We start from the raw sequence: 13,252 nt of genomic DNA on the forward strand, positions 1-13,252 counted from the left end.
CGAAATATAACGGCCGATCGTGGTTCGAATTCTTCGTCTGCATATCTTCTTTGGTAAAAGTAATGCAGGAAAGGTTTTTAGTTGCTATGTTGCACTGTTGACTCAGCGGTTCTGGCTGTTCAGGCACCGACTTGACTTGAGTCAGAAATACCTTTGGTGAAAGTAATGCAGGAAAGGTTTTTAGTTGCTATGTTGCACTGTTGACTCAGCGGTTCTGGCTGTTCAGGCACCGGCTTGACTTGAGTCAGAAATACCTCTGCATTGGCCAAAGCTTCTTGTAGGGCCTCCCTGGTTTCTTTGGATAATCGCAGCAACTCATACAGCGTTATCCGTGCAGGAATGTTGGCTAATTGCGCCATAATGTCGAAGCTATGCGGAGTCTTCGAGCTTTCCGGTTTGTCTCTTCCAATTGGACGACTGAAACGAGACTGCTTCGGATTCTGTACCTCTTGGGGATTCTTCTCTTTTGGTTTATTCACCGGTTGTCGTAGAGCTTCTTTACCCGGTGTGGGACTTGTAATCACTCCCATCTCCGTGAGAGTTTTGGCTGGTCCCCGCTTGTTCACCCCCTGCTCACTAGGTGGCGGATAATTGTAGTGATATTCATTTCCGCTCCGTGTCGCAAAAGCTTCTTGTTCTTCTTCAGAGAGCGGGAAAGTGGGGATTCTTTCGTCATCTTCCCCTGGGATAGCAGAGACTCCATAACAAGACTTCCCTTTTCCTTTAGACTTCCTCCCGGATGACGAACCGGCCCATTGTTCATCTCCAATCAGATCTGGATGAACCCAAAGGATTTCGCCATTTGGGGTTGTGTGCGGCACAAGTCCCTTTTGGCGCTGTCCGTGCGGGTCGTCATTCACCGTCTTCATCCCGACTTTGGTGACGCGTTTTGGCTCGAACCAAGTTGTATATTCATTACATTGCTGTGGTTTTGGGAACTTCCCGTTACATAAATCGTCCACCCCCAGTTTCCTCTGCGGAACTGGTTCGGACATTATTATCAGTTAACTAACCGGGTTATCCTTAAGAATATTAGCTTAATATTCTCCAGGAACTTCCCGTCAAAAGTGGGGAAACAGTTTAGACTCATATACCTATTGGAGTATCAGGGAGTAGTTTAACCTCTTATACCGGTCGGAGGATTGAGAAACAGTTTATACTCGTATACTCTTTGGAGTTTTGCCGTTCTCAATTGGCTTACCTTAGCGTTATGACGCCGGCTTCAACCAAGGTCTGAATGCTATTCTTGAGAGCAAAGCAATCCTTGGTGGGATGAACGACCCTCCTGTGGTATGCACAGTACTTTGGGTCCGTAGTGTTGTCAGCTTCCTCCTGATTTGTGATAGGTGGTAGCTTGATCTTGTTACCTTCAAGGAGGGATTCGAAGATGGCTGGAACGTCTTCGTCCTTGAAGGAATACTCTCTTTGGAGTCTCGGACCCGAAGTCTTTTGCTGCCTTCGGGATTGCTGTTGTGACGCTTGATTAGCACCACCAGTAGCTGCAGGTGTTTTGCCCTTACCACGAGAGGCGAAATTTGAGTCCAGCGGATTAACCGTCGGTTGGTTCCTCTCGGCCTTCTTCCTTCTAAGGAATCGCTCAGCCTGCTCCCCTCGGGCCTTCAGATCCTTCCAAGTGTCAGACGGTGCTGTTCCCATTGCTTCCAACACGTCCAACGCAAGGTTGTTGTGGCAAGTTTGGAGGATGAATTCCTCTGTGATCGGGTCCCGGCAATTCATCGCCTTGTTCCGGAATCTTTTGACGAAGGTATCGACTAACTCTCCGTCCTTCTGCTTCTCATCGAGCAACGATCCGATAGATATCTCGGTGTCGTCGTCGAAGAAGTTGGCCAGGAACTTGGTCTCCATGTCATCCCAGCTGTTTACGCTGCCTGGCTTGAGGCGGCGATACCAATCGAAGGCGGCTCCGCGAAGAGTGCCGACGAATGACCGCACCATCAGAGGCTCATTACCAGAGATCACCCCCAAATGCGATTTGAAGTAAATCAAATGCTGGGTAGGTGAACCCATCCCATTAAACGGCGTGAAGTTAATTAGATTAAACTTCGCCGGATATGGGATCGATTCCCATTCTCTTGGGTATGGGCAAGGAATGCCTGTTTTCTTCGTCTCTTGAGCGGAAATTAGTGTGTTGATTTTGCTCTCGAGGTTCTTGATCTTCAGGTTTTCGCCGGTTTCTTCGCCAGCATTCTCATTACCACCCCCTGCGTTGACGGGAGGATCATTGGTGTTACGAGCATTTGTATCCTCATCTTCCACATTAATCGGGTTACGATGATTCTGCTCGCCTTGTTGGTTCGCCAATGCTTGGATCTGTTGGTCATGCATTTCTCTCATCTGCTGCATGGCCATCTCCATCTCAAATTTGAAACTTTCTTTCTGCTTAGCCAAAGCGTCTTCAAGCATCTTGGCCATCTGCTCCGCACTTATCATCAGGGCCTCGCGGGGTTGTCCCTCGCTGGATACTGTATTATCTGATGCCACCGCGGAGCCGGCATCAGATTCTTCATCTTCTGAAGGGCGTCTTGTCCGAACCCTACCATAGGTTGCTCGCTCTATGGTTCCGGACTGCAGACGGGTTCTAGGTCGGGAGGCTCTCAGAATCGACTCGAAATCATCTCGTGCCGATGTCTTCTTGCTCGTCATGTTGGTGGTGACCCTCGGAGGTTTTGGCGTTTCCGCATTGAGTCTTTCAAAAACTGAAACTCTTTCGGGGACCGCCTTAATGCAATTGCATTCCGACAATACCGCCCGAATGAGTTTGGAACAGGGACATTGAATTTCCCGTTCTCGGGGACTCCTCTTCCTGGTTCTATTCGTACCCCCAGCACGATAGTACAACTCGTCATTTTGACAGTCAGAGTAACCTATCGTGTGCGGGCACGACTTCTTAGGTATAACACCATCATTATCAGATGACAATGTTTCCATCTGAGGTTGAATCGCCTTCTTTGGGCATTCAAAGGTTACACGCCTAGAAACGTGCCTTCGTGGGCGCGAGTCTTCAGCGTGCTCTTGGACTTTGATGCGCAAGTTAGTGCGCGCAGCTGCCTTGAGCTCTTTGTCATACTGGAAGTGACGATGACCCCCAGTGTGTTGAGTCGTTCTGGGCTTCCTCATCGGGCCCAAACGCTCGTGAACTGGAGCTTTGCCTCTCTCATCCGGACTTAGACCGAGGCGCTCTAAAATTGGCTTCTTCCTTCGGGATGATTCTGCATGATCTCCCGGAGAAGCTATTGGAATTAACGGCGACTTTGATTGATTCGCCGGAGGTTGGCCTTGCTTTGAAGGCTGCAATGGCTGCTTTTTGGCCTGGGTCGCCACTTCAGACTTAGGCTTCCAGACTTGGCGAGTTGGTGGTGGCTTCTTCGCCTCCTCCTTTTGCAGTCTTCTACGGGCTTCCTGAGCTTGAGCCCGTGCCTGCGCTGACATCGCGCGGCGCTTGCGAATACGCTCCTCGAGCGTCGAACGGTTCCGTTTGACGCGGACCCATTCATTCTTTGGCGGCTTGGAAGAGTCGCCGTTCATTGGTGATTGAGGCTGTTTGCCTCTTCTGTTCTTCAACTCCGCGTTGTAGCGGAATCCGTCCATAGACTCCATCGCCTTAGCGAGTTGCCGCGCAAGGCGTTGACGACGCCTCTGGCGGGCTCTCTTTGAGAGAGTCACAACGCCCTGAACAGTGGAGGCGTTGGCGGGAGCTGGGCTGACCTGGTTGGAGGTCGGTGGAATTTCATCTGACGCAACTTCGGCGTCAGTTGGGTTGAGAGCTTCGTGGGCTTCCCGAGCAGCTTCAAACCAACGAGCTTTTCTCCCGGAGGAGAACTTCTTGGACTTGCGGGGGGAGGTAGATCCGGACAAGGACACGTACTCCTCGAACTTGGCTTGGTCGAACTCGTACTCGACCTCCTCCACGACCGGGATTGCAATCCGCGGCTGCGACGCATCGATCTCGTTGGCGAGATCGTCGGCTCCCACTGTGGTCGCCAGATTGTTCGCGGGGAAAACTGTTGTCTTTTTCATTGAAATAATTGTCATCTTGGGTTACAAAAGATCCGGTCTTTTTTTAGATCCGGTTACAATTAAATCAAGGAAAAATAAGAAAAATTACAACTTTCCTTTTGTGAACAAATCGCGAGCTCCTGTTTTGCGGTCGCTCGCTTTGGTGGGTTCTTTGCCTGCGCCGGGGTTAATCCGTGGACCACCGCGCGATCTAGATCCGGTCGGATCTACACGATTATACGGGTATTATTCCACGAAGGGAATAATAGCCGGGAGGGATTAGTCCACCAAGGGAATAATCGCTCAGATCTCGGGATCTAAGACCAAGCTTAGATCTGGAGTGTGATATCGTGTAGATCTCAGATCTGTTCTTTGTCTCCTCTCGAAATCCTGCCTTTTCTGACGTAGGTGCTCGCCGAGGATCAGATCTGTACGTGCAAGTCTTCAAAGCTCTGAATTCACTCTTCAATTCGGCAGAGTTTTGGCTCTTGAAATTCCGACCTCTTCAAATGAACAACCCCTTGGCCTATTTATAGGCTCCTTGAGATGGTTCGGTTTCGGCCGAGTCCCTCCGGGTGTTGTTCGTTCCGTTGTTTTCCATTGTTTCCGGTTCTGTCCGTGATTCGGTTGTGGTTCTGTTGTGAACTTTGATTTGTTCGGGATCTTGATTTGGAAGCCTGGATCCCGATTAGGCAGTAAATCGGCTTTTGAGTTTGAGTTCGAAACTGATCTTGATTCGATCGCGATTCGTCCGAGTCCGCTCTCGGTTGGATGACTCGTTGATTCCTCAACTCGTTAGCTTGATTCTGCACGCGGGTGGATTCATTCCGTTGTTCGCGTGTGATTCGTCGATCTCGTCGCCTCGTTGGTTCGTCGGTTTATGCCGAACTGTGCTAATGGACCTATAAGCAATTTTATATGCCTACATCGATTAGTTAACATTAGACTTTCATCGATTTCCTATAGTTAAGTTAACATTACACTTCCAAACGATAGTCATCCTTTGGACTCTTGTGAATCGACTGGTTAATACTACACCTCTATCGATCACTCCCTTTGGCACGTGAACATTACACCTCTGTCAATGTTTCTTAGTACTGTTATGTTAACATTACACCTCTGAACAATGCTAATTTTTCAAACTTGGTACGTTAACATTATGCCTCTATCAGTTAGATTCAACTACCTAGTTAATATTACACCTCTGTCGGTCATCCTAATTGACTAGTTTAATATTATACCTTTGTCAAATGTCCTCACACTATCATGTTAATATTACACATCTGAATGGTGTCAACTTGATCAAGCTATTATGTTAACATTACACCTCTACTAGTTTGATCCCAACATCATTATCCCCAACAAAGATATCACTATGATACGTTAACATTACCCCCTATCATACACACATGAAGGGAGATAATGAGTTCTTTTATTTATTAAAAGAGCTAAAATGGTTACAACAAGATCACTATAAGGAAAGTGGATACAAAGTGTGTATCTGTGCAACACACTCAGCAATCCATGTATTCATGACTTCATGAGCACCCTTCTGGGCGTGTTCCCACAAGATTCTAGGATCGACGGGAATAGCCTGAGATCTGATAACCAAAAGCCTCCCCATTTTAGCTTGAAGCTCCAAAACCTGAGAGTCTCACTCCTTGGCCAACTTGGCTAGATTAAGCTTAAGCTCCTTATTCTTGTGTAAGCTGCCTCCAAACGCACTTGAGCTGCAGCAATGGTCAACTTGGCCTTATTGATTATCGTATCCTTCTCCTAGATAGCATCTTGAAGCTCTGTGTGGTGAGCGTTAGCTGATGCAATGCTATCATTTGAACTGCAGACTTCCACATTGATCCTCTCCAATGACACACAGGAAAATTCACTAGCCTAACAGCAAGTTGCTAGCAAGCGACGTAATTCAACCTCCACAATGTTATCAAGGTTAGTCGTACGAAGTCCATGTACCTCTTGGCAAAAGAATTGTGCTTTGTTGATCACCATCTTGAAAGGTTTGGTGTGGACAGAACCGGCTACTGATGTTAAAACACCTAGCTGATCCCTCAACAATTTGTGGGTGCAAGTAGATAATACTATCTGTGAGTTCAATTTAGCTGCGAGACTCTGGTTGAACAATCTTGTCAGACTCTCCCTCAAAATCTTTATCTCTACCTCCACCAAGTCCTTGAGATTAGGAGAGGGAGGAACCTCCGTGAAACTCGAAGGACCTGCTTTAGTAGAGACCACACCATTGCATCTATGGTAGTCCGAGAGATAGTAGGCGCGACTTGTATCAACTTGTTGCCCGACATGAGAAATGGTGCAAGCGTCACCAAGATGTTTGAGTTGGTAGATGAGATCGTTGTCCTCACAACCACCACCGTAGTCATAAGCATATCCACAGGTACAACTTCAACACTAATGGATGAGACCTCTAGCTCATCAAAAATAGCTGCAACCACGCTTGGACCTTCATCAAAATGAGGTTTAGGACTTGGTGGCCCCACCCTTCTAGCCTCTACCGGTATAGGAGAAACTGAAATGTCATCATCATCATCTGAAGATTCATAGACAATCAATTTTCACTGCACTAACAAAACAGGTGTTGGCGTAGAAGCCTCGGTCATTTCAGTGGCAGGCACCGATGCTAAAATGCCAGAGGCGCCCTCAAAATCAATCACTGTTTCAAAACAACCACTCGTAGGAAAATACGTAGGGATTGCTTCACCTATGGTCCCAAAGTCAGACTCATCATCTGTTAGATAGACAAAGTGTTTGTTACCAAAACTGGAGCAACCATACTAAGACAGGCGGAAAGTACCTGGCATATACAAAGAGCTACCAATGTCACCAAGATTGCCTACATCATCAGGATTAGTCAAATAGGCATTAGTGTCATTGTGCCCATAATCTACTTGCTCCTCTTTGTCGTCTAGAGGAATGGGCTCCTTACCTGCATAAAGAAGTGCATCAGCCAAAAGCACTTTAAGATGGAAGTCATGAACATATAAGCAGAAATCACCTAAAGAGCCAATCCTAGGTTCTTATACTAGGACTGTATAGGACTACTCCCTAATCCTCAAAGAGTCCCTAGGCACAGGCTTAGGCTCAAGAGACGCTAAGCGCTGCTTCTTTGAAGATGGCGAAATATGTAGTGACCTCTTTCCTTTCCCCCACCCTCTACTAGGTACTCCTTGATGAGGCTCTTATTTAGTCGTCTCTCGGATGTTGATGCCAACTTGCCTTTGAGGGGTAGGATGTTTAACTTGCTATTCCCAATCTTCATCCAGCACACCTTCTACCAGGACTTCTCAAAGTTCAGGAACTCTGCTATTTGAACCTTTCCTGGATAATTCCTTATATCATCAGGAGATCCAATACAAACCAGTTTTATTCACCAAAAATTTAGGAGGAGGATCGATCATCTTGTTGTACCACTTGCAAAACCTTAATGTCATGCAATAGTTAGGCATGTGTTGAGGGAGTGAGAACTGAGCTCCTGTAGCCTCTGCAACAAAGTGGTACCAAGTACGAGCCCCGTCTACCAAGCTTCCTGTTCGTAGCAAACCTGGATTCGGATTCCTAACATACAGCTGATCGTAGACAAATTGGTGGGAAAATCTACATGAAAAATAGGGTTCGATGTAGCACTCCATACCATTCAACCTAGTGACGAGGTGACCTGGTCGGATGTTTACTAACTATTTGAAACACCTACTAGGCAAGCAAGTGAATCACTAACTACTCATGCCATCTTCAAACTCGTCCCCAGGACTAACACCATCAATTGAGGGGAAGCACCATTAAAGATCATAAGCATCCTTATTCTGAAGAACTCTACGAACTCCAACAAGGTACTTAACTAGGCATAGCAACTAACATCAATTGAGGACAGTGCTGAGTGAACCATATCGCCAAATAGGTATACGGTAACTCCTCCCTGGGATTAGGATCCAAGCACCCTAAGATTGGGCACTTGGTTCCTCGGGCAGCTAGATCCCTACGTCAGATGTTCAGTGCTAATTTCCTTAGTCCATGATGTATGTAGCTCACCATTTTTGGTAGAAGAGCTAAGCTGTACTGAGAGGTTAACAACATGGCAGGGTATAGCACCTTAATCAAGATGCGATCCTTTGACTGAGAAGGCACAACATAACCTTTCAACCAAATAGAGAAGAACTCTGCAATCAATGCCAATTCAGATATTGGCTCCGTCACTTAGTGATGGAAGCTCTCAAATTGGTCACCAGCATGAAACCCGCACACGTCAGAGTCAACAGTGTGCAATCTGAAGCCATCCTTGATGATGTAAGTCTCGACATCAGCATCCATGGCCAAAAGGATCGGACCCACTTTCCCCTTTTTACTAACATTAGGGAATATGTATTTTGCCTAAGGAACACGAGGTACAGTAGAGTCATGACCGGTACATCCCCCCCATAACTTTCTGGCAAATGAGGAAGTGACAGACCAGTTCCCGAAATGCCTCTACAACATGGGCAGTATGAGAGAAAGTGCTCAACTCCTTATTAGTAGAGAAACACTCCTCGTACAGATGATCCCCCATTGGTAAACAAGACACCTCAGACATCTCGTGAAGGGTGAACCCGATCTACCCCACCTGAGTGAAGAAGGTGTCGCTATCGCTATTTTACAGCTCAAGAATGCTACACAAAATTGGTGCACAAATCTTAGTGCCAAATTTAGAAACTCTAACTATAGCATAGAGCCCCAATTCTCGTAATGGGTCATCTAAAGTGACAAGAGTGAAGTCTACTAAATGTGACCACCATCGGGTATCTGTCGATCTAATCTAGCTAGGGAACCTGGCATCCCTATCAGGTTACTGACTGCCTATTTTGGCAAGTTCATTCCCCAAGGTGTTTAGGACGACAGCAACTTCACGGACTGGTGCGTCCTCATTCACGAGGCTTGGACACAGCCCTATGATGTTAGTCCTAAAGTGTCCCTCTTGGCGAAAGCCACCTCCATGCTTCAAAATGCTTATTTTAACACTATCCTCCATATTTGTGAGGTTATAGTGCATGAGGCGAGGTACGACGAGGCGTTGCAAAAATAAGAAGGAGAGCTGATGCTTTATCACCAACAAAGCAAATTGACGGTCTCTGTGAACATAATACCAATATTCTTCTCCTCAGTGGAAGAGAGAGTTGCCACCGGTGACATTGTCTCTGAAGAGGAAAAGTGGCTTCACCGATATGTCTTCATAAGGGACGAAGATATTTGCATTGGTGATTATCTCTCGCAAAATCTTATAGCTGTGCACAAGAATGGCCTCAATCCTTTCTTGACTGCTAGTGTCAAATAAAAACGGGACGCTCCTGTTAAAAACATGCGTCACTTCAGGATTGTGAGTCCCATCATGACCAAAATGGTTGTGACGATTCACTAGAGTTCTTGAATAGGCAACTGCACAAAGATGACAATTGAGTTGGCAAATGAAGATCAAGTTCAGCCATCATACTCAAGAGCAGAGGCGAACCTCACTTACATTAAAAAACCATCTATATTGACTAAGTGTTGACAAGATGAAGTGGAGTTAAACCAAAAATAACGAACTTCGTTCATATGTTCAAGCTGGCGAAATTCATCCAACTAAAACAAGAGAATCTTGCTTAAGCGAAGGTCACCCCAAACTGACGAACATCACTTTAACGAATATCATTCAAAACAAAGCAACGAACTCTGCCTAAACGAAGTCCGCTGCAAAAGCCTAAAAAAGGCAAAGCGAGCCCCACCCAAAGAGCGAAGCTTGCCACAATGAACGTTATTAAATGGCTGCTGACAAAACCACGTTGCTAACGACAAAAGCTCATTGGAGAGACCACAAATGGCCATATAATCTCAACTTCAACGGTGAATCAAGTTTTCAGATGCCATGAGGCATTGTTTAGAGCCCAATGTGTGACGCCCCAGGGTTCACACAAGGCTGCAGTCCCAGGTGAAACCCGGATTGTCAAACCTGCCAAGCACCAACCACCATGCTATGACAAGTTTCACCATCACAATCACTATCTCTCTAGTGGAAACAATAAATAGGTGAAGGTACAGACAGGTAAAAATAGAAATAGGACAACACTGGATATACACAGAAGAAGCATAAGAAAAATCAATAATGAGCCCAACTGGAATAAAATAGACATATCTCTGAGTCTGAATTGAATCTCAAATACAATGAGTCACATAAACAAAGTCTCACAATAGCTCTCAACTCTATGAAACAAAATACAAATCTAGATTCTAAAATTTATCAACTACATGTGGAGTTCTGCAATAACTACAAAGTATGATACGTAACTAAATGAACAACTAAGAAGTCCCATCAACCTGCGACTCTCCGTGCGCCAGACTCGCTGCCTGAAAGGGGGGGAAAACAACGAGCGTCAAAGTGCTAGCGAGATCATCACTACCTCTCCCCAGGGGAAGGGGTAGGAGTATATAAAAAAATAGAGCCAGTACATACATATATTAAATCATTCATATAACTCTCTATGAATGAAAAACAAATAATCAATGATAAATACTCCAATCTCCAACATAAAGAATAATTATCTCATCTCGAATTACGTCCGAGTGACCTGCTCTAATATAAGAGGATACCAACTAAGCTAAAACAAATATATCTGTCATTCATAACGGGTGTATCAAATTCTCAAAGGAAATACCCTACTCGCGAGCAATCTATCTGGGAAGTAAAACTTACAACTGATCAACTCTTTAAAAATATTTTAAAAACTGGGAGGGGGATTAGGAGAGATGATACTCACATGGGGTTGAAGGAAAAACTTGTTAGAAACAACGTCGAAGGAGATCTCCACTTCAAAAGCCAAAAATCAACAAAAACCCAACTTGAAAGCCTCCAATCTTCTCCAAGAATTCAAAATAGGGTTTATGGGGGTTTGGTGGCTGTTAGGGTTCTTAGATATGATAAAAGAAAGAAATTTTCGTGAAAAATACAGGTATTTATAGAGGCAAACCCGAAACAAACCTGTTATACCCGAACCAGGAAACCTAGTCTGACTAGGAAAATACTCCTTCGGTATTTTGGCTATAACTTTCTCATACGACCTCGGAATAAGGTGATCTAAGACTTTTTGGAAAGCTGCTGAAGAGACCTACAACTTTGGTCTTTTACACTTTTCCAAATTCTAACTACATCGGTGTGAAAAATATAAAAACTCATAACTGGTCATTATTCCCAGATTTTCACTCTTTTGGCCTTTGTGCATGTTTTGTGCATTTGCACTCATATTTTCACAAATATACATTGAATTGATCTCAAATCAATTCTTATCATATCCAAATATCAAAATATATTATTTTTTACCATATAACATATTTATCATTATTTATCATAAAATATTCAAATTTAGGGGGTTTTACACAATGGACTAAGACTGAGGTTGATCTGAAGATCGCCATGGATAAGTTTAACACTTACCTATTGTCATCTCTAACTGCACCAGCACCTCATCAGCTCTCAGCTGATGAGTCCCTCAAGAAAAGCTTCTTCCCTTGGAAATAGCGTGACGAGGAGCCATTGATGATGAACTTTGGGGATTTTTGAGAAAGCAATGGTTCGAAGAAGAGTGGGAGAATTTTTGAATCAAAGTGAAGAAGAGAGAGGCAAACACTCTTATTTATAGGCTAAAAACCCCAAACTTCACTCAAGATTTCTCGTCCTAAACTTCACGAAGCATCTCGCCACCAAACTTGGTTGAAGATCTTATAATCAAACTCTGCCAAAGATTTCACCCCGAACTTCACGAGAGATTTTAACCTCGAACTTCTCCTAGGATCTCTCTTCGAATGAACTTCGCCATCAAAATATATTTTCACTTAGAAAAGGACAATGACAAACTTGGATCTAAGGAATGAACTTCGCGCACATCGAGTTGGACCAAGTCATCCACTTTCGAAGAAGGTGTGCCCACGTTCGAAGCGACCTTTGCCCATGTTTCAGTGAGCTTCACCAAGTTTGTGAAGTCCGCCCAAATAGCCGTTTCAAAGCTAATTTTAGGGGAGAACCGCTACCCATTAACTCCTACTTTAATAGCCACTTAATCCACAATTAAGGAGACCATTAACTCTCTCTCTCTCTCTCTCTCTCTCTCTCTCTCTCTCTCTCTCTCTCTCTCTCTCTCTCTCTCTCTCTCTCTCTCTCTCTCTCTCTCTCTCTCTCTCTCTCTCTCTCTCTCTCTCTCTCTCTCTCTCTCTCTCTCTCTCTCTCTCTCTCTCTCTCTCTCTCTCTCTCTCTCTCTCTCTCTCTCTCTCTCTCTCTCTCTCTCTCTCTCTTTTAACCTATAAAAAGAGAGGAGATAATTCATTTTAGGAGGACGGGTTCTGACTAAATGGAGAGATTAGAATTCTGACTCAATTCTGGCAGAAGAGTCAATACACGCATCACACTTGCGATCTTATTAAGAGACATTAAGTAATTAGAGAGATTAGAATTCTGACTCAATCCTGGCAAAAGAGTTAATACACGCATCGCACTTGCGATCTTATTGAGAGACATTGCTAAGAGAAGATTGATCTAACTTCCAAGCAACTCAACTCTCATCAACAACAAAAGACTCATTGTCTTGATCGGTGCGTCAATGGAGTACAAGATCAACGCTCCACCAGCACACAAAAAAGAACCCTAGGAAATATAAAATTTTCTTTATTTTATTGTAATCTACGTCAATTTTAATGCAAAAGAACCTGAAACAATGTTTCTATTTATACTTTTGTATGACACCTTCTCGTGTCCCTCTTTTTTCTTACACATCAATAAAATGAACATGGATATTCCCTTGTTTTTATGCTAAAAAAATTCAGTTTTTATTCCGTAAGTATAACCTATTTGTCAAGGGTTGGATGTGAGATACAACTTGTTCATTTTGTAAGTCTACAGTTGAAACAGATTCTCACCTTTTTTGGGACTGTGTTTTTACCAAAGAAGCTTGGGAACCCATCCTGTTCAAGTTGCATCTAAATATATGTCTTTAGACTTTGATAGCATATTACATTCTCATGGATCCTTTATTTTAGACAAGCAGCACCATTAGCTATAGTCTATATTATTCCCTATTTTCTGCTAGGGCTTATGGAGAGTCCACAATGATTTAATTTATAGAGACATTGTCATTTTAGCAAAAGATTTAATTGCTAATGCTGCGCACTTCACTATGTTCTGGACATGCAACATCGAGAAGAAGAAGGCTGCCAA

The sequence above is a fragment of the Asparagus officinalis genome, chromosome 3 (genome assembly GCF_001876935.1).
Source record: "Asparagus officinalis chromosome 3, Aspof.V1, whole genome shotgun sequence".
Classification (NCBI taxonomy): Eukaryota; Viridiplantae; Streptophyta; class Magnoliopsida; order Asparagales; family Asparagaceae; genus Asparagus; species Asparagus officinalis.